Source organism: Patiria miniata, unplaced genomic scaffold (genome assembly GCF_015706575.1).
Source record: "Patiria miniata isolate m_02_andy unplaced genomic scaffold, ASM1570657v1 HiC_scaffold_9, whole genome shotgun sequence".
In the NCBI taxonomy this organism is placed as follows: domain Eukaryota; kingdom Metazoa; phylum Echinodermata; class Asteroidea; order Valvatida; family Asterinidae; genus Patiria; species Patiria miniata.
In genome coordinates this window covers 15,636,586-15,662,934 of record NW_024037076.1, presented here as the reverse complement: position 1 = coordinate 15,662,934, position 26,349 = coordinate 15,636,586, and the positions used below count along the sequence as shown (strand labels likewise).

The window sequence follows — 26,349 nt, the reverse complement described above, 5'->3', positions numbered from 1 at the left end:
TGAGCCCAAGTGAACTTGTCAACAACTCATAGGAGAGAGCCATTCAGGCGCGGTTCTAGAACCAATAATTTTGGGAGGCTAGCAGGGTGGATCCAGAATTTTTTTCAGGGAGGCGTGCTGAAATGTTGACCGGTTATTTTTTACAGACACATGTATAATTAGGCCTCCGAAAATCAACAGGTGGGGGGGGGGGGGAACTCATGCCATATTTTCAATGGGGAGCGCAGCGCCAATAAAATCCTACAATTATCATTCACACTATATTAACTAATGCACCCTTGTCACGACTATTTCTTTAGGGGGAGACCGTTCGCATGTACATCACAATCCTTCTTTTTGCTAATGCAATTAATTTTTTTACGGAATTTATTTTGGGGGGCTTGACAAAATTTTGGGGGGCTAAAGCCCCCCCCCCCCCCCCCCCCCCCCCCCCCCCCCGTAGAACCGCGCCTGGAGCCATTGATCATTATCCTGTGTAGGGTGGATGTTCCTTGAGAGAGAGAACAACAGTCTTGCCAATGTTGATTTTCATCCCAAGCTCGCTGCATGTTGTGACGAAGGAGTTGCACGATGGTTGGAGGCCAGGTTCAGTGTGGAAATCAATTGAAGCATTATGTGCCTACAAAAGCTCGCTCACATGGATGCAGTTGACTTTAGACTTGGCACGAAGGCGAGAAAGGTTGAATAGCTTGACACTGTTTCGCGTATGCAGAAGTATTCCAGAGGGCTCGGGGTAAGCTCTCATGAGTAGAGCGACAAGAAAATATGCCAAACAGGGTTGGAGCAAGGACACATCCTTGCTTTTCACCTGAAATAATGGGGATCTTATCAGATTGCCTTCATATTGCGATAAAAAGCAGTAAGAATTGCTAACATTTTTTTCTTCTAGGCAGCCAAATCTGTGAAGAGCTGCATGAAGCCCTGTCCGATTTTATTCTGAAAGAGTGTGATGAAGACATTGTTTATGCGCTAGGAATGCATCACTGCATGCTCCGGGAATATATAGAGGTGGCACTGTGAAGCTTTCCCTCTAGCACATTATCACCTGCCTTAAACACCATTGGGGAAGACCATTGGCGCCTGGTGATTTTGTTGCCATGAAGAGTGCCAATTGCTTTTTTCGACTTCATCAGCAGCTATTGCTAGAAAAAAAATAACGATTTCCATTTTCGGGTGGAAATCGTACACCATGCGGCCGTGTAATGTTCTCGTCCTCAACTGAGACATTTGGATACAACTGGACTAGGCTCGCCATGTCTCGTTTTGTTGCTGGTATTTTATTTTATATATTATTATAATTGTTTTTACATTTTAGTCAGTAAATACGAGGACGTTGTGCGGGAGTTCTGCGAGAAGGGCCTAAGGCAATTGTCCGGGTCGGTGCAGCTGACCTGCGCCCAGCGGGCCAAGCTCATGGCTGGAAGGAAGGGCCTGCAGGTAGACTCGCCGGAGATCAGGGCATTTTTCGACTGCTGCAGTGTGCTGGAGAGCTCCTCCGACCGGGGACGGGTCGACGCCGGCGCCGGGGGCGTCAACCTTGAGGAAATCATGGTGCGATCTAACTTCCCGGAGAGCTGGATGTTCGTCAATGTCATAACTGTGTAAGCGGTAACCTAACGGAAGATAGAACGTAAACTAACGCCACACAAGCCGAAAAAAATGGCTCTGTAAGACCCATCTTGGAAGGTAGGTTTGCGGAAACAGCATGTGATTTTTTTTTGCGAGTTTGTGATGGTTCTGAGAAGAACCGATTTGGACTCCGGAGTCCAAACCGGTTCTTTTCAAAACCATCACAAACTCACAAAAGAGATACATTTCACATGGGTGTTTCTGCAAACTTGCTGTTATCTTTACCATGCAAACTGTCCATTTTTTTAAGGCCCATATCTTATAAATTCGCCACTCAATGACTTCTGACGATTTTCAATTTGATGTTGATAACAGTGTGTTAACTTCCTATCTGAAACAAAAAAGGAATACATAATACTATATTAGGAGTCGTTCGAGTAGAGGTATTTGCGGCAAACTGAAGGCGCATCCTAAATCTAGGAAAGTGCGAAAACATACTGCAAGTCCATCTTTGTTTCGGTTGAAGTATGGTTATGTCGAGGAGGCAGATTTAATTTATGTGCATCATTTTTGCAATCAGAAACAAATTCCTACTCTGGGTACCATTAACAGATTGTCTTTCGTTTTAACAATTGTGTATCCTGCTAGAGCAAAATCCGTTTTACTATCTGTTTACTAATAAAGTTTACTAATAAAGTTTACTTTAAGTTTGTACGATCTCTACATGCGACTTGATTGTTCGCCGTTTTTAAAATCCCTTTGCATTTTGTCAATCCATTTAGTCCAGATGATGATGATGAAGGTAGAGCGCTGTACCTAACTACCCTTCCTGATAGCGTCACTACGTGGGTTATTGAGGCCGTAGGTGTGCATATGAGGGAAGTCCACGAGATGTGCGTGGCTGAGCCCATCAAGCTGGAAGTCCGCCCGCCGTTCTTCCTGGATATTGGTATGCCGTATTCGGTGCAACGATTCGAGCAGATCGAAATCGTCGCCTCCGTGTTCAACTATGGCGACGATAAGTTAGAGGCAAGCAAATCTTCTTTGATGACCTTTTGAGAGAGATAGAAAGAAAGCAAAAGCTCGATACCACAGAATCAGAAAATGCAGACCGATTCAGACTACGTTTCAGAGTTGCGCCAAAACAAATGTACTAGGGCCGCCCTATAATCCAATCAACTTGACTTTGGTTTCAGACGGATAATTTTTCAGAACATTATTGACTGACTTTGCAGTCGTTCCAAACGACTACATCTGACAAGACGTTCGATGATTGTCGCATGTAGTTGCTGTTTGTAATGTATTTAACTAAAATCTTACAATTTGTGTGTGCCTGTCTGTGTGCCAACCTTGCCATCTGTGTGTGGACCATGGGAAAAAACAGGTTCACACGATGGAGGTTGTGTGAACCTTCCGTCAACATAAGGTTATCATCTCTAGAAAACAGGTTAAGGCGCATTTTTGGGTTAGGGTTATAGGTCGCAAAATAAAGAGGAACACTCAAGGAAACCACGATAAAATATTTGGGTTGAAAGAGTGTCCACAGTGCGAGTAATTTTTTTCTCCCGTTTTTTTCTTAACTATAATAACAAAGAAATGTCCACAGTAGGTTTGTAAAATAGGCCTGTGGGTGTCCATGTTAATGGTGTAAATCGAGGACACACAAAGTCATGTGAAACGTCATCGAGTAATTGAGGACAGGAGTCAAATCGAGGACGACCTCGATTGGAAAACGTGTACAAAACCAATGGGAGATGTTGCAAAAACGTTTTGATTATAAACAAAAAGTCGATGATGAGGAACAATAGAAAATTCTCGATTAACATTATAAACAACCCTGCTGTATAGAACGTATAAACACTGCCTTATGGGGTACCGGGACAATGGGAGGTACCCCAAAAGGAATGCCCACCGACTTGCGGGGTACCTTTTTGGTACCCCACAAGTTTTTCACGAAATAGATATATGGATTTTACTCAAAAACTAGGAATTTCCAAAGTGGTTTGATTCGTCGCAAATGGAAGAGTTTTAGAAAATTAATTCTGGTTAAAATAAGAGCATTTTGAAATTAGTGTGCGACATTCAATAGGGGACGTTGAACAGTACATAACAATATGGTCCACAATAATATTCCCGAAGGTCCACAACTGACGATCGTGTACCAAACACATGCCTGGTCTTCCTAACAAGTTAGTATAAACACAAGAGGGACAATATGGGGTCAACGATTGAAGGTTTTACAAACTCTTGTGTTTTGGCGCGACTCTACAACACAACTTTGAAACAAATGTAACTCTACCCCTTTTTGACGATGTACATGTAGGTGACTGTCTATTTGAGGGGAAAGGAGGGGCTCTGCTCAATTGCACAACCCGGGGAATACTCGGAAGGAATAACCATCCAGGTTGAAGCCAAGAAGCCTGCCTCCGTCAAGTTTGTCATTGTTCCTCTTGAAGTCAAGGACATACCGATAGAGATTGTTGCCGAGGATGCGTCGAGACGGCACAGGGATGCAATCGAAAAGGACTTGACTGTTCGCGTGAGTTGAAATCGTCAGTTCTTTTCGGTCGCTCGTGTTACCTCTTTAGAATGTTTGTAGGATAGTGCGGCAGGTTTAAAATTATTTCTATATTATTAAAAAAATAACATTATTTATAACAGGAAACCAGCAACTGAAGTACATCTAGAGTCACTATTCCAGGAAAAAACCCTTAAAGATATTTTTATAAGGGGAGGAATAGCTGTAATCGCAATTGGCCCTTCGTGTTCATCCCAATACTTGGGATTATCTTTGAAGCCTTTTCAAATATTTCCCAAATATTATTTTCCCAAGACAATTTGGAATCTTATTGCTAGTTCATTTGGCTCGGTTGTGTGATCAACATACTCTTTTTGCACAGTTTCAAGTAATATTTAAACTGTTTCTTTTCCTATGATTCATATCACAGCCAGAAGGATACGAGAAAAAGATTTCTGTGCCGGTAACGCTGGATCCTGCAAACTACCGGGGCTCGCCAGCGAACCAGGACGGAGGCCCGGATCAGTTCTATTTTCATAGCCGTAAGATATATTGCTACAATTTATAAACATTTACGAGGCTAACAATGTTATAAAGAGTTACATTTGTCGATCTCAGTTTTACAACATGTTCCAGAACTATCCGTATGTGTAGAACTTTGTAGATTTGGTACTTTATACACAATCAAAACCAAATCCAGTGTATCGCAAACATTTCAATGAAAATACATAATAATCTAGCTTCAAAGCGATCAAGGGCCTATTTGAATTTTCGAAGGTTGGTTTGTTAATTTAATTTCATGGTCTTTTTTTTACAGAAAATTGGGGCGACGAAGGCGAGGAGAAGCAAATAGATTTCATCCGATACTCAGTCAACAGAAATGCAATTCCAGGCAGCCACAAAGCTCGAATGAGTCTCGTGGGTAAGTAAATCGTTCTTGTAATTGCACCCAACCAACTCTCATCACCTGCACCCACAACATTCTTTCTCTGCATTTCCCCCAAAGACACGGTATGTAACACCACATAATCAAAAAGAAATACAAGTATATTAGTACAATATGCTTCGTTACTTTACACGGAAAATGCGGCCTTTCAAGCTTACAATTGCTGCTTTAGCTTCAAAGTCACACGGCATGGGAGTTTGTAACCATCTTTCACAGAGAGTTTTCTAAGGAACAATATGGGTTATTTAAAAGGCACTGCTACGCACACAAATATATAATTTGTCTAAAACTGGTTCATGTTTTAGCCTAGGATTTCATGCGATTGTTATCGCGTCTGACATTTTGAATACAGCAGGCATAAATTTGCTAAGCTGATCTGATCAGCACCCCGCTGACATAGGCCCAGTTAATAGAATGACTTCACATTTACACATTACTTTGCAGGGAATGTGTTGGGAAGCGTTATCGACACAGTAATTGGAGGCCTTGATAAGCTGTTGAAAATCCCCTGGGGTTGCGGTGAGCAAACCATGCTGGGTTTGGGACCCAACGTCTACGTCTACACTTATCTCAAACACACTGATCAGTTCACGGCCGCCCTGGAAACCTCCTCAGCAGGGTACATCACTGCCGGTGAGTTACCACTAAAGTTAGGCTTATTCATGGTAAAGTCTTCATTTGGGGTTCCTCCTATGAAAGTGGTATTAGTTTGGAATTCAATATCTCGTCTTTTTAATGTAATCGGCATCAGTTTACACAGCATGGCGAGATGTTTGAAACTAGTGGAACAGACCAACAAAATAGTTACTTCCCCAAGGATTTTTTTATAAACATAATTATGGTATGGTATGTGACCTGTCTGATACACGGCAGATTTAATGGTCCCCTTCGCATTTCACTCCTCATTTTAGGCGTTCAACGTGAACTAACATTCCGGAAAATGGATGGGTCATTTACTGTCTCTCCAAATTACCGTAGCAGCACCTGGTAAGTACAGCGTCTAAGCTAACAAGACATGTTTTGGAATTCTGCTGATTTTCCTGAATCCACATTATGTGTATAAGGTACTGAAAAAAAAACACAAAAGATGATAGTGTTGCCAAAACACCTTAATTGTTATTTATGTCTTGTTCACGAATAATTAATACCAGCAACTCACACTACAACAAGACGCCGATGGAGGCCAAATTTTGTGTTGTGGTACTGCCCTTTCGACGACTGCCATGAGCGGTCAGACTGGAAGGTCAGAAACGGAAGACTGGAAGGCCATTTTGGCGAGAGTCTATCGACAGGCTCGAAGCACACAACCAAATAAAGGTGCTCTGCATATCACCCTCTCTCACTCGCACCTCACACAAGCCGACAGAAAATAGACCGGGGACGGATGGGGACCTAACACCAGATATATGGTTCCGATACCTTTATATTCTCCTAAACAGGTGACAGGTGACTTTATCACCTGTACAGGCTATTTGTTCAGCGCTTGCCATGAGCAATCACAAACTATTGATTAGGGAATTATTCTGGTGATTTAACTAATTAACCTATACCACACAAGGTATGAGGCTCCCCCACAGTGACTATGATTAGCAATGATTGGTTGATGATCAGGTATTCGGCGAAAAAACCGGAACCAACTGCACGTTTGCAATGAGAACTTCCTCTCAATACAGCAGCAATCGCGGAAAGAGCTAGAGTGACGCTTAGTGTTCAGGCAATGCCACACACATTTAAATAATTCTCCGCTTGCTATGTTGCTTTCTTTGCTTGAAAGTACTCGTCAGAAGGAGGCTGCCGCAGTAGTCTTTTTTGTTCGTGCAAAGTATGGTTAAAATACTAAATAAAAAAGCAAAAAGGGCCTAAAATGTGAGGGCTCTTAGCAAAGACTAGACATAATCTGAACATTTTCTAAATGTTCTATCCTTACCAATCCTGTGATTTTGTAGCTGAAGTGAGTCCATGAGCTCTGACATCATTGCGTCCTCTTAATGAACCTGTTTTCTATGACGCAGGTTGACAGCTTTCGTCGTTAAGGTGTTCTGTAGAGCCAAGGATTTTGCCTTTGTCGATGACAAAAACATTTGCAAGGCGATGGAATGGCTGATAACCCAGACTCAAGCGGAAGACGGTTCCTTTGCGGAACTTTTCAAAGTATACCATAGAGAAATGACCGTAAGTAGAACTTAAAAACGCCGTGCATTGAGAGACACAGTCTTTGATCTTGATGGTGTTGGCGAGACGAAAAAAAAAAATCAGAGCATGACTTTAGTGGTTTTTCTCACCTAATAGCTAGGAGCTAGTCGAAAGCAACATCGCATTGTAATTTGGTTCATTCATCTGTTTTTGTTCAGCGTTTATTTTCCTACCTTAGCATACTTTTGTTCAGAGTTGCTCTATGTTTGTTATCTTAAGTACAAACCAGTAGTATTCAATAACGCAACAAACGCTACCGTAAGAATAAAAAGACCAAGGCATTTTACAGTCGACTCCCAGTAATAAAAGAAAAAAAATCAGCCACACAAAAGTGATTGTTATATCAGAAGTTAGTTTGACTTTGCAACTTAATATCTGTACACGGTTAATTTGTTTGAAAAAACACAGCCTCCATAGACATGCAGTAAGGCTTAGTGCTAAATCTTTATTGATTGACTTTTTGGTGTAATCTATTTCAAAACAATAACCCTTAAAATCAAAAACATTTCATATCCTTTGAGTTGTTCATCATACAGTTATTTGCGTAGGTATTTCTAGTATGTGTTTGTTTGTTGGGGTGTTGGGGTGTTTGTTTGTTTGTTTGTTAGTTAAGTTGTTTTTATTTCTACAGGGAGGAGTTCAAGGCAAAGTTTCGCTGACTGCATATGTCCTCATCTCACTCTTGGAATGCGAATGCGATACCATTGTAAGTTGTAACTTTCTTTTGTAATCCTTTTAAGATCTATTAGTTGACTTTACAACTAACGTTATTTTCAACCGTGAAAATTGAACCGCTGTTTTTATATATATTGTTGTTGACCCTAAAGTTCTCCTTTAGTAACCGCGTTTTGTTTTTGTTTTGATTTTTTTTTGGGGGGGGGGGGGTTCGAGTAAAGCATAAATCAATCAAACGGTATTGCATCGCTGTCAAAGCTATGCAGAGAACAAGAGAACAAAGACTGAATGTTCACCTTCCTGTGGCGACGGCAGCCTGTGAGTTGTGCCACAATCGACACTTCTGGATGCGGGTATAGAACTATTGTTATCAGTTATGATGGATAGAGATTCGCGGAATGGCCTTAGTGATTGCAGATTCAAGCTAATTGATTGCCTAGTTTTGTGTTCAAATGAACATCTGGAAAATACGCACACACACACACAATCGTTTCTTTGTGGTGTAAAACGAGGATTTTCTACTGTTCCTCTTCCCTTTTTCTTTGTTTATACCTTTTTAGCAACAGCTCTCATTGGTTTTGTACACGTTTTCTTATCGAGATCGTCCTCGATTCGGTTCTGTCATCGATTCATCGATGGTGTTGCACGTGTGTGTCCTCGATTAACGCGTCCGCTAAAGACGAACGCTTTACGGAAGAAATTACAACTAGCACCCAAACAGCTTGACTTTTTGGGGTCGCAAAAGTGGACCCCGAAATTCGTCCTCGCACGCATAATACAGGAATAACACAGAAAACGCCCAGTTTTTAAAGGATAGTGGTGTGGATGTTTGTATCCTACATTTAAAGGTTCTTTTTGATTAACATAATTTCGTTAAAAGTGCGTTTTGTATCCCAATTAGGCTGTTCCAGGACGCAGCGTCCCTTTAAACGCATTTTTGCACTTCGTTAAAACGAAAAAAAACCCCAAAGAGTTCATGCTTTTTGTCAAATCACAAATTGCAATAATTGAGAAAGTGAACAATATTTGAAACTTGGTCCACTTGTTCTTTGAGATAAATGTAATAAAATTGCGACCAAAACTCAAAATAGAAGAATCATCTATTTTGTGTTTTGCACTTCGTGAGAACAGCGACGATATTAGGGACCTCTTAATCCCCCTATTGTTTTTCCCCAACTTTTTGATAGAACCCCATTGGTTTTGTTCACGATTTCCAAATGTAAACCTTCACCCAATCGCGGACCCTGTTGTCCCCTTTTGTTCAGGATCCCCTATTGAATGCGAAGATATACTCTCAAAAGTCTTACTGGTATATATTTCATTGTATTTTTAACCGTAAAGTAACCATAAACAGGGTTCGCCAATATGGTATGTTGTTTGATAATGTGTGACTGAGGTTAATATGACTCCTACACATTATAACACCTGTGTTGACTGATTTTATCTGATATATATATGTTTATTCTAAGAATAAAGATGAGTCTGTGAATGCTGCAACTGATCTCCTCGAAACCGCGTTGCCAGATTTGACCCGACCCTACGCCATTGCCATCACGGCATATACATTGGCTCTCGCCAACAGCATCAGGGCACAGGAGGCCATACAAATGCTTAAAGACATTGCGGCATACAATGCAGGTAATTCAAGACAACAATAAAAGCTATAGACCTCCTTGTATAATAATGATATAAACAGCCTGGCGAAGTAACTTTGACTTCTTGAAACGTGAGTTGAAATGTCTTTAACTTTAGCGAATACGCAGCGCGTATACCTGCCGTGAACATTACAAATTGTTGTTCGCATTCGCTTCCGTGATGAGAATGAACCGGCCTTCAGCTGGGAGACAAAATTATTATTTGTCTTTAGCTAGCAGTTACACGTTTTTCCCGACAAGAACGACTATTTCATCTACAGGAAAGACGAAAGGTGAACGCATACAGGTACCCCTTTTTATCGCCTTTATGACCAGTTCCTAACATTAATCCATGTTCACTTCATACATTTTTATCACGATCAGTGAGGCATTTTTTTTCATTCTTGAACGGAGAGCATTATGATTTTGTACAGTTTCAGATTCACGATACTGGGCAGCAGATGACTCCTCTTTTGGTGGCGGTCAGAAACCGTATTGGTACAGCCGCCGACCCAAAGCCATTGAGGTTGAGACGACCAGCTACGCTTTGCTCGCACTGCTGCAGATGGAGGAAATCCAGTACACGCACGCCATTGTGAACTGGCTGACAAATCAGGAGAATTACAATGGAGGCTTCGCATCCACACAGGTAATGATATCTCCTATATTCCAGCCATGGCAGTCGATGTCCCGTACACTCACTGAAATGAGTAAGACCTAACACCAGCTCAACACATGTTACCAATAATTTACGACTTCCAACTTTAGGCATTCATAAGACCATATGCAGTTTTTTAGTTCGGGTAATTTTTCGCCATCAATCTGCCTGGTAAAATAATGATTGGTACAAAAAAAATTCAGAAAATTAGCAATAACCAATTAAACTGCAGTTATTCATAAAATATAACCACTATGTTTGGAAAAAAGTCTGAATTGAGAAGTTTTGTAATGGAATTGATCGTGTTTCTCAGTGAAAAATGATTTTGTTGGCTTACTGTGAAGTACACAACTCCCCTCCCATGATTTTTAGGAAGTCTAGCTGAGGCGGTCTTGAGGCAACAGAGTATTCTAAGGCGCTGATGAGTGAAATGCGTTGTTTCGTAGGCAGGTGCATTGCACGAACTGTCGACCCATTACTGTAGTCTGTAGTACCAGGATTGTAGTAGGTACCTCATGAACCATTTGGCTCCTTCAATTCAAATTATGCGATGGTCAAATCAGGTTGCTGATAGTACCTTACTAAATGAATTATATGCATTCCGAGTTATATGCGGAATTATGTCGAATTTTGTTAAACCATTGCTATGACGTCACACCATCGTTGAAAGTGTGAATTCATATTTACGAATCCTTTGTATTGGACAAAAAGTGTGGATTCATATCAACGATTCTTTAGTAAAGTGTGGATTCGGAACTTCAAATCCTTTGCACAATACAAAATTATCACCAGGTGTTTAATTTCATTAGATTTAACACAAAAGCCAAAACACAGTTTAAGACGTTTTTTTCCAGTATTCAATCTTTCCCCCTTTTTGGGGGAAATACACATGACACTCTAGACATCGACCACTGAAAACTGTTTAACCTTGTGAATTTCATTATTCGTTTTATCACAGCATACAAAGCGCATATTTACACATTTGTTCCTGTTTTAAGTTTTTCACCTCCATATTTTCAGGTGACATGTAGAAACAGAACTTTGAAGGGAAGTTTGGATACAGTGGTTAACGCAGACTCAAAAAAGAAAAGTCCAAATAACGTCGATGAAAAACACCGAGAAGAATGCTTGTATCCTACTCTGTAAATTTACGGTGGTTTTTTTTTTATATTTAGAATAACCGACGGGATTACAGCTTTTCAAAAAACAAAATCAAATCAGATCCACATTTGATGTTAAACAAAACTAATATTACACATTGATCGTGATTTTGACGTCACTTCAGAGTCCGTTATAAGTATTTCCGGGTATTCTAAATCACCGGGCTGTTGGCCTATATACTTTCTGCTGGTTGACATTATTTCAATTTGTCTGTATCCGAAACATCGGAAAAGTGTATTCCATAAGGAGCTTTGTAAGAAGGTCTCAAGGCCAGTTTGTCCTCAAAATATTATATACGACGACCTCAAGATTTTAAGATTCTCCCGATGTGAGATTATCACTTCGAAAACTCTGCACTATAAACAACTCATCGTGACGTCTGACCGTTCTATGTTTCTGGTCTAGGTGAGGGGACCACGGTGACACACAAAAACAAACTCATTGAAACACACGTTACTGCACATTTCATGTTCATGGGCGAACTGAAGAATTCATTTTTCCTGAACTTAAACAATTACGTTTTTCATTTTCTTAGCATTACTTATAAGCTTGATTACGTATTGATCATCGCAGACACATTCATGTTAATTTATAACCATACTACGAATGCATGCCTTTTAATCTCATCTCAACTCAACAGTTCGTGACAACACTTCTTTTGACGCAATGGTTAAAGTCAGAGAATACACTCGCCCTGTATTCGGGATTCTGTATTCTCCTCAACATAATGGAGGATAAAGTGAATGAGGTTAAATAAAACAAATAATACATGTTATTTATAAGATGGAATTTGCGTCTGGGAGATGTAAATTCAATATTTGGTTTTGCCGATATCGTCGTGGGGGGTGGGGCTAAATAAAAAAACTATTGGGAAAAATGTTTATGTTGGGCGAGTAATGCGAAATTGCTGTTTTTTCCGTCGCTGTTGATGGATATTGTTTTTGGATGCTATATTTAAATACTTTGTTGATCATTGAGTCAAGTGTAAGGTACTTTCTCATCTCCTCTCGTCCCATACATAGATAAGGTTAATGGTCTGTGTATATACGGGAAAATATATATGCGGGTAATGGGCCTCATTCACGAGTCGGCCATATTGAATTGAAAGTGAGATAAAATCTAAATTTTTGAAACTTGTGATGAAGAGAACTGAAAGTGTGTTAGTTTCTAATTGATTCCAGTTTGCTTCAAGAAATAATTAAACCTTTGTAATTAAACAATGTTTAAAGCCAGATTGAGAAACAAAATGTCAGTAAAATAAAGCTGCATTGTGCCTGCATCAATAGTCTGGTGCCATCCCATTCAACAGTTAACAATTAATGAAATGCATTCAGGGAACTCGACAAACATGGCCGACTCGTGAATAAGGCCCATACGTAAAATATGCGAATGCAGAGGACAAAAATATATGGTAGTTCGCTTTGCAAAAAGGGAATTATTAGCTTGTTTGTTTTTATTTCAGGATACTGTTATTGCGCTACAAGCATTGTCAGAATACGCAAGTAGAGTACAGCAATACGACATTGATATTAACTGTGAGGTCAAGTGTGATGAGAGTGAGTTCGATGAAGACTTCTCGCTCGACCCTGCAAACGCGCTCGTGCGTGAACAAAGGGACATTGACGTGAGTTTTGGTTCAGGTCTCTTTGCAACTTAAATATAATTTTTAATTATTAATATGTTTTTTTTTCCAAATACCATTGAAGTTCCCTTGGCTGACACAATTGTTTTTTTTCAAAGATGTACATTACTTTATGTGGTCTTTGTACAGGAAATCATTTTTAAATCAACTTTGAATTGTTCATTGTCCGCAGTGGATACAATACAACTGGCTTTTCCACGAAGTCGTTTATTGATAGTTGATTTTTGAAGGAAGGCTTTTGAATTTAGATTTATTTCATTTCTTTCGTGTCTAAATTATTCAAAACACTGTAAAGAAATATCAAAAATTGAAAAAGGAAACAAAATAATTAATGCATGACGTCGTTCCGTATTATGCATACTATTCTCATCATCTAAATATCCGCCAAGTTTTAAGACGATCAGATGTTTAGCATCGGGAATTTAGCATCCATCGTTCGTTAGGTATGCTGATAAGATGAAACAAATGAAAAATCACTGAATAAAATCACATGATGACGTAATCATGACGTCATTTTAATTTTCATCAATTAAACATACGTGATTATGTATTAACAAAGTTTCGACCGAATTTGCCTTGTACATGTAGATCGCTAGATATAGAGTCTTTAATTATGCACCTTTAAGATAACGTCAAATTACCAGTGATATGATGTCATCATGATGTCCCTTGTTTTGGGACCAAAGTTCAGCTTTCATGTCATATTTTACAATGAGAAAATATATTAAAAATGTACGTATTAAAACATTAGTTGATGACGGAGGAGGAGTAGGAGGAGAAGGAAATAAATCAGAAGAAAAACAAAGGCTTTTCCGCAAAAGTTACAGAAAAGCCAAGAAGTCTTTTATTAAATAATGTTCACATAAATATAGCGTTATGGTGCAAGACAGAACGAAATCCTGGCCAACCGTTTCACTTATTCATCCTATGAGGAACCTTAGTCCCCCCCCTCCATCTTCGATGCTCATAACCTATTTTTTTGCGCATTCGGCAACGCGCATACTTTACCTTCTATGGGGAGAAAGGATTCACGGTATATAAGGAAGTTTGGCGTATACGTGTACCGCTAACACAAACATTTGAAGGATAATTATGTATTATTATGTATTATTGCGTTCTTGATATTCCTTTTTCTTTTAGGTTCCAGATATGAGCCAAGAGATGAATGTGATCATCAATTCAGAAGGGTCGGGCATGGGTCAGTTCAAGGTAAGTTTCATTTCGAGACCACCTGTGTTTAATTTATCAGAATTTTTAAATTCAGAGGTAAGGGAAATACTCAAATATCTAGCTCAAAAATGTTATATTAAAACAAATCCATGGATTAATCATGATATAGTGACCTGCCATAGCCATGCACAGCTATGTCCGGCTAGCAAACATATAGTAAATTGTATCAGAACAGAAAAATGTTGTAGTGTGTACTGGTAAGGGTCCAATAAGTAAAGTAACGGTTCCTGAAAATTGCACTGCTTATACAGATCGTTAGCCTATGAAACCAACAAAAGAAAGAATAAATGTCTAGAGGTTGGAGGGAATTTAAAAAATATTTTTGAGAAACCCAGTATTTAAAGGTAATGTACAACATTTGCTAACAATATAAAGCAAAACTTTCATATTATTATGAAATACCTTAATACTTGACTGTAAGTGCATTATAGTCTCAGGCATCCTGTTAAATCATGGCACCTGGTATACTGTCATTCTCAAGAAAAGTGCAATGTTGTTATTAATTTCCAACGATGGTTGGCCAACCATCGTTGAATAAAACTTTTTAAATTAAATTTTTGTTTGCAATCTGTTACCCATCCGTGAAGGAGTGCAAACCGGGCTAGTCTGGTTCCCCTACCTGCATCTATATGAACACAAAACTTTAAACAGCTCAGTGTTACTATCAAATACTTACTTCCAAATCCGTCCATTTCTGACAATTACAGCAAAAGCACATGTTGCATATTTCCTTAAAAGGACTGAAAGACCAACCCACAAATCGACTTGGGTTTACCCGCACGTCAATCGCAGAATGTAAGAAGGCGAGTAATAATAATAATAAGCTATACATGTAACACAGTGCTATTAAAAGTGACTCGCTGAATTTTATCCTATAGTTCGAGGCTACATACTACATCCCTGAGCCCGACGTACCTGAGTGTGACTTCGACCTCTTGATAAATGAGGACGAGAATCTTCAGTTGGATCGGCCTGAGGACGACGACAAGGAGTATTTCTCTTACGACATCCAAGTCAGGTATGGATATTTTGAAGTCCTTACTTGTATTCTGTGACAAGGTTTCGTGCGCAGTATCGGCAACATTAACACATAAAACAAGGAAGATATTCAACAGTCGCTATTAAATATTAGTTTAAGCATTCTAGAAATATTCCTTTTTTGTGTAATTGCATTTCATGTATAAATTTAAAAGAAATTACCAAAAGGTATATCGCTTTTTTCGTTTTGTCTAAAATTTAATGAAACACTGATCAACTTCGATACACTACATTTTAATCCCTGTCGTGCCGAGGTTTAATTAATTATTTATTCAATGTTGTGGCTGATTACTTGTTCGATTTGATACAAATTCCATGACATTCGGCCCTCAAAACCCTAAATCCGACTATAAGAGGGCAAAAAGAAATCTTTTTGGGGACATTGAATTTAGATTTTTGACATTGTTGGTAATTGATTCACAAATCCCAATATATTCACTGTTGCCACTGCAAATACTGCAGTGCTAAAAACTCGGGCAAGCTTTTGTTTTCTTCTTATATTTTCTCACAAACTCTCCAACAGTACCTTGAAGTATTACGTTTTCTTAAAATGATGTTGGTGGATTACAAATCCGAGTATTAAATTTGCTTCTAACAGATACTTGCGGGGTGAGAAAACCGGTATGGCTATATTGGATGTGGGACTGTTCACCGGCTACAAAGCTGTTGTAGAAGATCTGCAAACCGTAAGCAAACCCTGTTCTTTTTTGGTAAAGCATTCACTCGGTATAAGAACTGGTTAATGATTGACATTGTTTTTAGTTGTTTGTCTCGGTGATAGTGTTTCTATGCAAATTGCTTTGGACAGAATATTCCGTCCTCATACAACTGGTAATCCCTGTGTTTTCGTGACTTATTGTGACTTGACTTATACATGACAGTTTCATGCAATTTTCTTCAGCAGTTTGCCAGATTTTAGGACTTTGTGATAAAAAGTCTTTTGAAATCCAGAATGTGTGATATTTGCCCTTAAAAGGTCTACGAACCTGTAAAAGGTTTATATAGAAGAAAATAAATATGTATTTTTAGGGGTACCAGGCATACGTATACCTTACATCCTACGTTTTTCTGTGGCCCTCAGCGATCCTCGAACCTTGTGGCAATTATTTCGTAGATGTTTGTTTTTTCATTTCCCCCAATTTCACTCAGGCTAGGAATGTCTTTACTTGAGTTGTTTCTGATTCTGTACCGACAGGTAATGGATAACAGTGGTGGGCGGGTGGAGCGGTATGAAGAGACGGATCACTCGGTGGTGTTCTACTTTGACGATGTAAGTCAAAGATCGGGAACCTTATTTGCAGATGCATTATCACAACAATTCGCGCAGTTGGTATAACTACCGAAATCCCTGACACATGACGGTGTCAGTAAACTAACAAGGTCTCACCTGAAACTTACAGACCCACCTTGGATGCTAAACAGTGAAGTGGGGCCGTAGGCTCGACATTATCTTACACCAAGATAACACCAGTCCTTGAACAGGACTGCAAGCTCGTATTTCTGTGAAATTCGGATATGAAATTGGGCCCTACAAATGCTCTATTTTGCAATGGAGCGTGGGTGCCATTTTTTCAAAATAGCGATGGGACTACATTTAGGGTTGATCATCTTTGGATGAAATTTTCTCCAAAAAAGTCATTGGTTAACCCCACATGGATTGCATTGTAAAATAAAGATGATAAAACAATCTTTAATTTGATGTGTATGTCTTAAACACCTCGGTTGTGAGTATTTTTCCTGAATTTCGGGAGTAGACGTACTTAACTCTGAGGTCAATGGCAGTTTATTTACTAGTCTGCAACCTTAGGTCGTTTGGACTAAACACCAGCTGACTCGAGGTGGCGTTGTTCCTAGTGCCCCTTTCTGTCGTCGGATACGTCCCTGGCCCTCTACCTACGCATCTTTGTTCCCCTTTCCACATTAAAAGTAGAGCTCTAGGAATCATGTGAAATTTAATTTAGATTAGTTAGTTTCCAAACAATTTAAAATCGTTAGGCCTAATCTCATTGTTTGAAAACAAAAATGATCACATGGCAAAATGTGTGAAATGTGGAAAAATCCATTCTCACGTACAAATAATATGCGAAGCAAAAACACAAGTGTCTTATGCCCGCCTCTTTAGATTTTCCCCTGCCAGACATTTTCAAAATATTTTTTTTGAGGTGCACCCACTATAGTCTAGTCGGTGTTAAACACCATCATGTAGAGTCTTTATTCGATGATGCGGAGTTGATTTAACACTGCAGGTTTTTTAAGTGCCGTCTAGCTTTATATTGGAAAATATTTGAACTGTGTTTTGATTACTTGCTTTTTGTTTGTATTGATCAGATTCCTGGATTGGAACCAATACGGATTCAATTCCGCGCCGAACGCAAGTTTGAGGTCGGGAAGGTCCAACCGGTGGCAGTCCATGTATATGACTACTACAACCCTAGTAAGTGCGAGCCTACAACATATATAATATATATATTTTTTTTCGGTTGAACAAAGAAAACCGACGTCCCGGTAAATCTCGATGTTTCTTGATGGTCCAGTACGGTAGTCTGGCGGACCTACGTTCAAGTCTCGCTGTAGTTGTTGTTGAGTGGTCGGGCACAACCTGACCACTCTCTATTATTGTTACTTGTAACTTTCAATATGTATCAACCCTCATCCTAAGTGGTGCGTATTACTCTGACGTCATTATGATGCATCAGGTGTCAAATTACAAGCGATTTTCGTTAAAAAATGACGATCTTCTGGAAGGTCAAATTTAGCCTGAAATCAAAACAAAGCACAATTTATTCCGAACGGTTAACGGTATGATCACAAAACTGTGTGGGAACTTGTACCATGTTACGTACATTCTATACATATTGTTACGTCATCATGACATTATCAGGTATCAATTAAATTACAAGCGATTTAAGGGCAAATTTTGACAAAATATTTGCGTTTTATCTTTTAAACTAAATAGAGTATCGTGTTCGGTTTTTTTCGTGAGGTTGTAGACGCTGTCGTGAGAAACATTTTGTGTTCCCGGACACAAAACCGCTTGACCTTTACTTCCGGTGTTACCGGAAGTGCAATAAAACTATGCTTTGAACCTTGAATATAACTCAAAAGCGGAAGCATTTTACCACAGACATATATATTATAAAAGTGTTTAGTGAGGAATGCCAGACACAAAAAAGTGTAATGACGTCATCATCCGAAAGGGCGCCCACTAGCGGCCCACAGAGTTGTGTTTTTTTTTCTTTAATTTTAAAACAGTAGATTTAAATTTTACCAAATCGCCCCTTGATTTTTTCTGATTAACCACAGATAATTTGGCAAGGTTTCAAATTCATGACGTCATCAAACCGGAAGTTACTTCTATAAAAATTTGCCAACGATCATGTTTTAAAAATTAATTTTATCATTTGATGCATGTCGTAGCCCAAATAACGATACCATTACAATGTTCACCTTTTTCCTCCAAATACTGTGACGTCATCAAACCGGAAGTTTGGTGATATTAATACATACACTTATATTTCCGAAATGTTCATACGTTCAATAGCTTCACAATGAACATCCACTCCGAACTAAATCAGTATTCACTTCTCGTTTTTGACTATGCCCGTTATCAAGCCAGAAATAACTTGTATGTGTACATTGAATGTTTACTGAAATTTATCACAGCGTTAAAGATGCATTTCTTTAAACAAAATAATTGATTGTCCCGAAAAGGATTTAATTTCGTGATCCTTTGTTCTCACATTAAATATTCATTACTTAACTAGAGAGTTTTTATAAAATATTTGTCCACCCGACCACTCTGAGTTTGTAACAACAAACGCGAATCTCTAGTGTTGATTTTTTTCTTTTGTTGTTTTCATTCAGCCGAAAATTGATAATGAATAAAGCATGTGTATAGGCAGTTCTCGATCCCTCCATCAACCTCAAAGTGCTCAGTGTAGTGAAGAGTACTTAAAGGGTTCTGCAGGATTTATATATTTTATTTAGAACAAGAGTAGCAGCTCCTACGGCCCATATGAGGACACAAATCATGACAATCTTGTCAGTTAGAAATGAGCCATGAATAAATATTCGTTATGTCACACACCATTATGAAGCGTACAGGCGGCATGCCTATGTGCATTGTATCTAAGTCTCGCTATTGCTTGAATTTATACCGTGCACGATTTACTAGAATTTGTCATTAGTTACCTTCACCAACCCTTTTGAGAAAGTACAAAAAGGAAAACAACTATTTCAACAATCATCAATTGCTGATATTTCAAACATTTTAGAGTCCCGGTGCATGCGTTTGAGCAAATATGATTGTATTTGGAATAGTTGTTCTTCTGAGGAATCTTATATATTTTTATTTTATTTTTACGTACCTTATAGCGGAGGAGTGTGTGAAGTTCATCAGTCCCAAGGAGGGCTCCAACTTGCTGGGGAAACTGTGTGTGGAAGACATCTGCGTATGTGCTGCAGGTGAGTATTACTTTCTTTTTCCCCAGTTGACATTAATTTGAGTGTAGTTTATGGTTTAGACGCATAATATGCAAACGATGTATTTGCATCGGTATTAACAGCATTGTGTTTGCTGTACCAATTATTGGATTTCTTACTGGTCCCAGCGAGGTCCATATATTCTACTTTGTACCAGTGCTGTAGTCGAGTACCAAAACTCGAGTACCAAGTTTTCCGAGTACACACAGTGCCGAGTACGGGCCGAGTACGAGTACAAAGATATCGAGTACATCCCGAATACATTTTAAACTAAAGCAGTATGAAAATTAGCACCGTTACTTACATGTGATATGTAAAGTAATTACCCAGTATTCCAAGAAATTAACACGTAGGCCTACAAATATTAAAAAGTGTTGTTTTTGCTTGGAATTCTTGATTTATTGCGTCGAACGTGCTTATTGAAGTTGGACGTTGTTCCAGACTTCTCTGAAATCCGCAGCCCACATGACTTGCATGCTGCGCTGTGCTGCTTCTGTCCGTTAGCGAAATATTCCTTGTGATCTCTAAACCCCCAAGGTATAATTTCTGACGAAGAAGACATGTTTACGTCTGGATCGAACTCGCCGCCATGCGCCAGAGAATGTGACGCGTTTCCAACAAAGAGTGATGTGCACAACCTCTTCCCCACGGATACGATCTTTCCGCGCCTTGTTAGTTAGAAAATGCCTCGTGTGATGAACGCACATGCAGCCTATGGAAAGAAGGTTGTGATTTATTTCGCTGGTATTCTTGTAGTATTCAGTAGGAATAGGACAGTAAAAACAATTGAGCACCAGTGACACTGCGAGCGCTGTCAATAACTGACTGTTATTTTGAATTACACTGCATGGTTACCTAATTCACTGACTGATGCGTTACTTGTGAATTGGACTGGCTACGTATCTGACTGACTGTCTCACACTTGTAAATAAGGCAGGTTACCTTTCTCATTGACTGACTGTAACTTGTGAATTAGACTGGATACCTATTTCAGTGACTGACCGTCACTTGTGAATTAGACGGCATACCGAACCCTATTACTTTACCACTACAGCATATTCCGTGAACATTTTTGCCATCCTTTTTTGGGGGTGTCAGAGGGGGAGGGGGTGTTTCACATTTTTTTCAATGTATTTCAATGAAAGCAAAACATTTAGTCAGAGCTGGGGGGGGGGGGCTTCGACCCAGAACCCCAACCCCCCATCTCTCTGGATCCGCGCCTGCCCCGAGGTGGGCTTTACTAGTCTTGTTATTTTTAAAGGTGGTTAATTGATATGTTTAGTTTAGTTAAACCAGTATTTCAACTACGCCATGAGGCCACATTATTAGTGGGCCAAGATTGAAATGTCATTCCATGTGTAGTGCCAGATGTGATATTGCGTGTCTCGAATGGTTTCTTATCGACTTAGACCCCTTGGTTAGACATGTTTTCAGTTAAGCAATATATATAAGCGTTCCACGTGCAATAGATTCTCGGTTGCACTTTTGGCTAAGACCTTACGGGTCTTTCTGTCCTGCGAACACAATTATCTAGAAAACACTGTATGAGCTGTCAGACATGCAAAGATAAAGAATGACGGATGACGCTATTTTTTCATATCCACCCTTATATTTTAAAAAAAAATCTTTTCACAACAGGAAAATGTGCAAGGGATCCGTTCAACAAAGGGCGCGAGTATGACGTTTTTGAGATGACTGGAAGGGCCTGTGCATCAAAAGCGCATTTTGGTGAGATATACCTACACACAGTGTTGAATTAAATGGTGGGGGAAACATTCGAGCATTTTCCTTATGGTTATGTGTATGCATAAAGATTATTTTTGTGAAACTATAGACAACATTGAGGATGACCTCATACACTCCTATTGCATTGAATGTTGTATTATTTCAATCCACCACTCAGCCTACGAGATGCGCGTTACCGATGTGGAGGACAAAGGCAATTTCCAGTTCTACACCATGACAATCGACGCCCCTCTCAAGCAAGGTAAAAACTGAATTGTAGTGAGTCACGCATGCCGAATGATTACATAATAAATAATAAATAACGCTAACAAGTGCCAGATTTTGTTCAACCCATTTCCCTTTTCGCCTTTGTTTGTGTTAATATTCAACTTCATACCGATGATCTTGTTGGTTAAACTGGGTTTGGTGTGTGTGTGTCATTGGGCAAGACACTTTGTCATTTATTGCTTCTAGGAATAATGGGTACCTGCGAGGGTAGAGATGGTCATGTGTTTGATTTAGCCCATTGTGCCGATATGGCAGCCATGAGCTGTATACTCCCCAGAGAGTTGATAATTATTGTCTATGTAATGTTTAACCTGATAATCCGTTTGGTTGATATGTGCGCTATATAAAGCGATATTATTATTGATGTCGTTTTGTGATGGTAGCGGTGATGGTTCTGTTTTAGTTCGGAAACCCGTTATTCACAAGAACAACTTTAAAATGCATGTACAAGAAACAAAATCTGCAGTTTCGGTGTCGCCTTGTGATTTTTGCAATATTTTGCAATGTTGACAAAGACATTTTGACTTCTTCCTATGATATAATGTGCATAGAGAATTATATGTACGCCGACGGCTTTTCTGTTAATAGTATTTGTAAACAGACAATTTGTTTGCAAATAAACACTACCTCACGTTTTTGTGAAATTAATAACAGTGTTCTATAATTAACATTGCCGTTTTCAATCCATGTCATTAATGTAAGGGCTGGATCACGTGTACAAAGATGCAACACGAGTTTTCGCAAAGAGCAAAAGCTGCGAGACACCAAACCTGGAGATTCAGAAGAAGTACCTGGTAATCGGTAGCGGTGGGTTACCAACCAAGGACGACATGGGAGAGGACACGTGAGTACCACTTATTGGCCTTTGATTTGATTATGCATCATCTCTTTTCTCCCTTCCACAAGAGGTACTCAGTGTTGTAATTACATTTAAATTGTAAACGATGCAATTATCACATATTCGAATCGTTTCCACATTTGCGAAGAAATGGGGGGATGTTCTGACCAGCTGAGTCTAATACTTCGCGCTTTGAATTGCGAATTTAATGCCACGACGCATGCAATTCTATAGTATTTTAAGTCTTTCCTTAATATTATGATATATTTTGTATTGTTTCTTAACTTCATAGTTACCAGTACGTCATCGATGACACTACATTCTTCTATACGTATGCTACGGCTCAGCAACTGATAAGGGAAATGCAGTTGGGGAAGAATAAATGGCAACGGATTGACAGGAAACTCAGTGAGCTGAAGCAGGAATTGGTCAACGGAGAAGGGTGCGCACTTTAAACGCAATCTCGTTCATTCGTTACATATAGCTTTTGTAAGTGACATATACCAGATAAAAGGTAAAAAGATAACGCATGAATGCTAAATCAATAAAAAAAAACAAAGCCGCGTCGCCGCACCACTTTTTGGGCAAGCTCCATACCAGAAACCGGAGACTTTTTTTTGGCCTTATATTCAATTCCAAATATAGCCGACCTTTCTTGCTGTATATACTTAGCGTTCGTGATTTTTTAAATTGAATGCGAAAAGGGGACTTTGAAACCGACACAGAAATTCCGTTTGACTCCTTTTCGATTCATCACCGTTTTCGCGAAGAGACACATATTATGTCAAAAATTTCCATTTTTTTCGATTTCGATTTTGTTTCACTATTTTGCTTTAAAACGTTGGACTTAACCATTTTGACATGTTTCTGTAAGCAAAACATCATTAATTTCCAAATTACATTAATGATGCAAGGGGCAGACATCTCGATAATTGCATTTTGCGTTTCACGAAGAGACACAAACATTTTGGCCCCTTGAACCTAAGGCACGGAAAAACGTAAAAGTAAGTCAACTGAGATTTTCACGTTCACGAAGAGCAACATATCTTTGTTAATTTCGCTGCTGCGCACACGTACACACGCGCACTTCTTCCATCAAGGGCGGATCCAGAACACAATTTTTTTGGGGGGGGGCCCAAAAGTTTTGGTCCCCCAAAAAGTGGGTTGAAAAAATTACGGCGTGAGGTTCGGGGCCCTCGTAAGGGCCCTGAAAATTTTTGGATTCTAGATGCTCTGTGGTGCCGCGATCTGAGGCAATTTCTGACCACTTAAACCAATATTTTTTTTTGAGGAAAAGATGGTGGTGTACTCATTGCCTGCCTTTATTGCAATGTCACATAAAAAAAAATCCGCCCTTGTCTGCCATACGGAAAGACACGTTGAACAGAAAGGACCTTAATGTAGGAAACTTGAAATTTTGTTTTCAAGGAGAGACACACATTTTTACTAATTCAGTTTCGCTAATTTACTACTGTGTTAATTCTATTAACTGGGTTTACGTAAAAATTCACCCCTCATAGAATCATCAAATTTTTTTGGCAGTTTTAAAACAAAAGATCTTCTTTTGCGATAACTCGAAAACGCCTTTTCTTCAAATTCCACTGGCCTTTCGTGAAAATGGCGACGAATTTAGAGATTGGCTTATTTTATATATATATTAAAACTATGTCATCGGTTTTCCTTTCAGTTTAATTGAAAAAACAACAACATATTTGACAATTTAGTTTATTTTTACCACGTTTGTGCAAAACATGAGGCCAACCACTAACCGACAACGTCACTATTTTGTGAACAGTAACACCAGCTATACTCGTTTGATTAGTGGTTAAACGCTTCAAGTGTATGGCGAGACGTCTGGGTAACAGATACCCTGATGTAGCATCCTTATTTCTTTACAAACTTGAATGTAATCTGTTTGGACTAGTTATATTTCACTATCCTAGACACAATATTATACTCTCAAAGACAACATATTATAGCAAAGTTAAGAAAACGTCAAGTAGTAGTAGTAGGCCTAAGTATGGCTAATGTTCATGCAAAGTTTGTGATTTATAATTAATTGTTCTTATGCGCACTGTTTTTGCTGGCTCTTATTGATATGCAATGATTGTAATCGGAAAAAAAATGTTTTTAGTAAAAATTAAATAGACTTAAAAATAAATAGACTGCAAACAAATTGATTATTGTATTCTTACCTTTGCTTGTGAAATTACAACTTTTCCTACGTTGGGGCGCGGAGCTATAAATACAGTCGTAACATTTATTAAATAGATTCCATAATTTCGAAAAATATAACAATGTGTAAGCTCGCTACTTGGTTCACGAAAAGGGGGAGTTATGAATGCATGACACAATTGGACCACTCCGTGCTGGAAGTTAGCCCGGAATTCCCCCGTCACCTAGCCCGGAGGGCGCTGTTCAACGCCAACAATATTACACGCTACTGGACAATAAGTGGCGCTGTTCTTTGCGGCATTATTTGCCGATAGACTGGTCTTCGCCTGCCATAAATGTATTGAGACCGGTAGCTAGTTCCCATTCATGGCCATTGATTGGATCACCTCTGCATGTGCGCAGTATGATTTTTTTAATGATGGTTACAGCTTTTAACAAAACAAATACGCAAAATCAACAGTGCTCCCATTTCAACTGCATAATTTTCAAATACTGAAAAGTGTTGCTCCTCGCTTGATTGGTAGTTGCCCGAGACACTTTCTTTTTCAGCAAAAATTGAAGCTCATTAGCACACAAATTGCACAGTAACGGTAGCCTTGTTGAAATTTTGCAATAGGGTGGTTCCTCGCTAACATTATCGTTCTGATGTTGTATTCAGGGGGAAGAGAGAAACCTTATGTATGCAGTATTCATTGCCCGCTACCTGTCCCTACATTCGAAATCCGAAGGAGATTCCATATGTACTTGCGCGTCTTTAGAATGGGGATATGCTGTAATGATTAGCAACACAGTGGCGTTGGGTTTTCTAACGTCGGCATTTGTGCCGCTATTTGTGCCGCTATAAAGAGCATCACCTATAGTCTGATACTGGTCACTGCGCCCCCATTGAAAAAAATGGTGTCAAGCTACCACGACCACCCCCCTTCCAGATTTCGGATTTTTACGGGTGACGGGTGAAAAAGGCTTTGTATCTTTTAGCACGGATGCTCTAGCGATGCGCAATGTGCCCTATTTTACGTCTACCCCAATATGACCTTGCTACGCGCCTGCAACGCTGCATCATGAGAACAAAAAGCGCCCTTTGGCCGGCTGTAATCAATTGATGTTATGTTAGATTTCGTATTTGTCAAATGGTTTCAACGTTGTGGCCCAGAAAGTCGAGTGCTTTCCTATGCGTGCGATAGCGTTAAGATATTTGTTGCCTCGCCTTTTCACAAATATCACGTTAATGCATGCCACAGTATACTTAGGGGAATGGCCGCGAAACAATCACGTACATTCTATACACCTTCTAGATGGTATCCAACCCCTCCCCCTCCCTCATGCTGACAACGGGTTTAAGATTGGACTCAAATCCTGGATTTAAGTTTGGACTCGCTGCACATACCCACGGCCAGCGATGCATAATACACATGAATAAAATGTTATTCTTTTTGTGGCTTGGGAACAGTTGAAATTCCAAAAGTTCACAAATTTGTTTGAACTTTGATTAGCAAAGATAATTCTATCTGTAGTCAGTCTCTGATTGACTTCAACGCGCGTTTAACCGTAAATCTGATGTTACAGGGCAAGGTCGT

General features: G+C 39.3%; 1 pseudogene; it reads left to right on the top strand.

The window, feature by feature from the left end:
* LOC119720610 overlaps nt 1–23,712 on the top strand; it is a 45,050-nt pseudogene extending 21,338 nt beyond the window's left edge.
* The last annotated feature ends 2,637 nt before the right edge of the window (nt 23,713–26,349 follow it).